The sequence below is a fragment of a genome, unplaced genomic scaffold (genome assembly GCF_019419815.1).
Source record: "Pyrus x bretschneideri cultivar Hongxiangsu unplaced genomic scaffold, Pyrus_bretschneideri_v1 Contig70, whole genome shotgun sequence".
Classification (NCBI taxonomy): Eukaryota; Viridiplantae; Streptophyta; class Magnoliopsida; order Rosales; family Rosaceae; genus Pyrus; species Pyrus x bretschneideri.
Genome location: NW_025999810.1, coordinates 999,539 through 1,004,242, shown reverse-complemented (window position 1 = coordinate 1,004,242; position 4,704 = coordinate 999,539). Strand labels below are relative to the sequence as shown.

At 39.0% G+C, this 4,704-nt stretch overlaps 1 pseudogene; it reads left to right on the top strand.

Annotated features, from left to right (window-relative positions):
* Positions 1 to 1,024: 1,024 nt before the first annotated feature.
* On the top strand, positions 1,025 to 3,921 carry LOC103936915 (annotated as a pseudogene).
* The last annotated feature ends 783 nt before the right edge of the window (positions 3,922 to 4,704 follow it).

The window sequence follows — 4,704 nt, the reverse complement described above, 5'->3', positions numbered from 1 at the left end:
CTTCATGTTTTAGGGTTCCATGTTTTGTAATTGTTTAATATCCACTGTGACTAAGTCATTAAAAGATATCTTGATGTATACCGAGTGAGAGAGAGACACTATGAGACTGAGCGATCGAGTTTCCTGGTTGTTTTGAGGACACCTATTGAGACTACTAAAAATCTGAGAGGGGTTGAGATGAGTGAGATTACCAATGAGTTTGTGACAAGCCTCCTCGTCATTGTCAGCAAAGAGGAGATGGAAAAATATTATTCTTCTTTCTGTGGATATTTTGATTGTAAATTGCAAAAGCTTTTAAATGGCATCTCTTTCTGCATGTAGAAGTAGTTGGAATCCATCTATACTAAAGTGTAATCAATTTAACAGTATGTGTTGTATCGGAAATGCTCATTCGTTATTTGAGTTGTACATACATGTATCGTAAATGCTCATTGTAATGATCCGATGTGATTTACTGTACACATATTTAAGGTAGAATCTCTACTAATTTGAGGGTTTAAGATGTGATTAAAGTGACTCCAAGTGATAATGAATCTCTTATCTTAGTTATTGATTTAATTCTTTATACCATTTATTTTGATGTTCTACATAATTAAGAGTTCACATTACAAAACTCGCATTTATATTTATTTCATTGCATGAATGAGTATATTTTTCTTTTTGAATAGAAATAAAAAAATAATTCAGGCTGTGGTAATATACACACGTTCTCTTATTCAAAATGAGTACGTTATCTTCAAAGAAATGGTCGGTTGTTCATCGCCCCACGTAGAAAAAGATAACCAAAGAAACAGTGTTACTATATTTTATCTTTTTTGTCATTACTTTGTACGGATATGTTCCAGGGATGGAAGAACTGATGGGGAGAGAGGGAGAGAGGAGAGAGGGAGAGGAGTAGTGACTCACGTTTCTGTCTATGCTATGAAAGTGATGTGAACTTTTTTAGTGTCTATTTAAGCCCTTACCACCTCAAGTTCTCATAAAACATCTGACATCCACATGATTAAGTTTCTCTTTCACTCTCTCTCTCTCTCTAAATTGCACTTCTGCAAATATTAGACGCCACATTGGTCCCCCTCCACATCTCTTTTCTCTGAGAAGATGGCCGGGCGGAGAGCTGAAGATAATGCCGTCAGCCAACAACCCGGGAGCGGAGGCCTCTCCGAATTTGATCCCCCAAAGAAACCCAAAAGAAACAAGTATGCCTTTGCTTGTGCCATTTTGGCTTCCATGACTTCAATCTTGCTAGGTTATGGTAAGTATGTATACTTCATACTTTGCTTCCTCAAATTTGTTTCGGTATTGTTATTAGCTCTTCAAAATAATAGTATCCACTTTTTCCTCTCTTATCCTTTTTATTGAAAAGAGTACACGATAAATATTTTGCAATCCAAATCAAATTTCCTTTGTTTTTTATGGTTTTTTATCATACAAAACTGGGGCGCGACAGAACATCTCAAATTATTATAATTTGTTAAGGCAATTCGTTGCCATCAATATTTTTTGCAACAATATAGTTTTACATGTGTTGATGTCGGTTTTATTTCATCTACAGACATTGGTGTGATGAGTGGAGCTGCAATCTACATAAAAGAGGACCTTAAAATTTCGGACGTCGAAATTGAGATCCTACTCGGTATTATAAACGTCTATTCCCTCATCGGCTCTGCCGCTGCCGGAAGAACATCCGACTGGATTGGTCGCCGGTACACCATAGTCCTCGCTGGGGCCATTTTCTTCACGGGAGCTATTCTTATGGGATTCGCCACAAACTATGTCTTTCTAATGGTCGGCCGGTTTGTGGCTGGGATAGGCATCGGGTATGCCCTCATGATCGCTCCTGTCTACACCGCCGAGGTCTCGCCAGCGTCATCTCGTGGGTTCCTCACATCTTTCCCAGAGGTTGGTTTATATGCATCCATAACAGCTGTATTATTTTGCATGAAGCGAAACAGCCATAACTAGAGCTTATCACAAGTTCATACCCAAGCCACAGGCAGAATGTCGGCGAGACCTAACACAACCATTCACCTTGAACACTTTAAGGAAAATCATCATAGAAAATATAAGGGGCTGTTTGGTATCCTTCTTGGATCCAATTTTGTCATTTTCAAAAATGATGAATGTAGCTAAATTACTTTATACTCATTAGTTTCAAAACCAAAAATTGGATTCAAGAAGGATACCAAACAACCTGTGAGCATTTTCGATATGTCGGAGTTATTCTTTTGTGTGATTTTAAGGAATTTTTTTTTTCTTTTCCTCCACACAAAAAAATAAATAAAAAATAAAAAATAAAATAAAAAAGTTAACATTTTGTACAAGAAAATGTTAGATTGGTATAAAAAGATAACTTTGGACAATGACTTTTCTGCACTTTTTTTTTTTCTCTAATGCACTCATATTTTTTTTTTTTAACATGTGAATTGAATAGATTTAAAAATCAAATTACGTAATAGATGATTAAAATATTTATAAAAAATAAAATAAAAATGCAAAAATCACTTTGAAAAGCTTCAATTCATTTATTAGTTAAAGAAAAGCAATTTTGGAATATGCAAATATGAATTGATTTTGTTTTTAGTATGAATTGATTATGTTTTTATTAATTGATTTGTGCGAATGTATACTAGGTCTTTGTCAATATAGGGATACTGTTGGGCTACGTGTCCAACTATGCGTTCTCGAAGCTTCCAACTGACTTAGGGTGGCGGCTCATGCTCGGCATCGGCGCAGTCCCCTCCGTTATTCTCGGCGTCGGCGTCTTAGCCATGCCGGAGTCGCCGCGCTGGCTCGTCATGCAGGGACGGCTCGGGGACGCCACACGTGTTCTCAACAAAACCTCAGACTCCAAAGAGGAGTCCCTGCTTCGGTTAGCAGACATCAAGGAAGCTGCAGGAATCCCCGAGTACTGCACCGATGACGTCGTTCAGGTCGTCAAACGCAGCCAAGGCCAAGATGTCTGGAAAGAGTTGTTCCTCCGTCCAACGCCGGCCGTTCGTCACATTTTAATTTGCGCCGTCGGTATCCACTTTTTTCAGCAGGCCTCGGGTATCGACGCCGTCGTTCTGTACAGCCCAAGAATCTTTGAGAAGGCTGGGATAACCAACTCCGACCACAAGCTACTCTGCACTGTAGCCGTTGGATTGGCCAAGACCATTTTTATCCTGGTCGCCACGTTTTTGATTGATCGGATCGGACGGCGTCCGCTGCTTCTAACAAGTGTGGCTGGATGGTATTGTCCCTCGGATCTCTCGCTGTGGGCCTTACGATCATCGATCAGCACCACGGGGCTAAGATGACGTGGACTACCGCATTGTGCTTGACCATGGTATTAGCGTACGCTGCGTTCTTTTCTATCGGGTTGGGGCCCATCACGTGGGTTTATAGCTCTGAGATCTTTCCGTTGAGGCTACGCGCTCAAGGATGCAGTATCGGAGTGGCGATGAATAGGGTGGTGAGTGGGGTCCTCTCAATGACGTTTATTTCATTGTATAAGGCCATCACGATGGGCGGAGCCTTCTTTTTTTATGGGGGAATTGCTACTGTTGCATGGTTGTTCTTCTATACGATGCTTCCGGAAACACAAGGTAGAACCCTAGAAGATATGGAGGTCTTGTTTGGCAAGTTTCATAAGTGGAAAGAAGCCAATGCACAGCTCGAAACCAGAGCCCAAGTCGATCATGGTGGTGATGGCAATAATAAGAGTGGCATGATCCAATTAGAAACAAAAGGTCCTTCTCTTTAGATGTGGCAGTGTGACATGTACTTGGTGATGTTAGTGGATTTAGCTTTTGTCAAAAATTGATGTACTCATCGATTATATGTAACTTGCATGTACTTCTTCTTAATCGATTAGATAAGATAAAAGAGCCTTTAACTCTTAGAGGCAGAGGAAATAAATGATGTGTATTTGATTTATGTGTCATTTGTATGTAACTAGAACGTACGTCGTCTTAATTTACTACTAGAAAATAGGACTTGTCCTACGAAAACTTTCCTGTCGAACAAGATTTCGTCAGTTAAACAATCTTTTTCCGATAAAATCCTCAATTCGTAGGGCAAATTCGGTCAACAATTAGAGGTTACTGAAACCTTCCAAGATAGACAGAATTTGTAGGGCAAGAAATTATCTGTCGAGCAAGCTTTTGACGCCGAAAGAAAAAAAAAATGGCGCGCAATGCATTGATGTTTGTAGGACGATCACCAAGTTCTTGGCTAAGTAACCTTTGACCCATGACCACTTTCGTCGGCTTACAATTTCGGATTGTTGGGCAAATGATGACGATGATGTGTTAAAAAAACAGTGGTAGAACCTTCACTTCACGACGTCCTAGTGGTTGTCCGATGAACCATTCCGTTGGGAAAACCCTACTTCTTTCATTAGGTCTGTGTCTTTTTCTTTCTCCCCATTTCTTCATGGCGGTATGGTTTCGTTTTTTTATTTGTACTATAAATTAGTATAAAATATATTGTTTTATATATATTACATTTTCCAGGAAATATCAATTTTGTGTATACTATATACTTGTATGGAATATAAGAAATATTTGGAGAATTTTGGAATTAATAGAAATTATTTACAATTTTTTTTCAATAGATGCCCACCGCATTGACATTAGCATTAATCTTGGTGGAAGAAAGAGGGTTGAAGACATGTTTATGGCAAACCTCTGTGTTCATTCAATATTGATTCACGATATA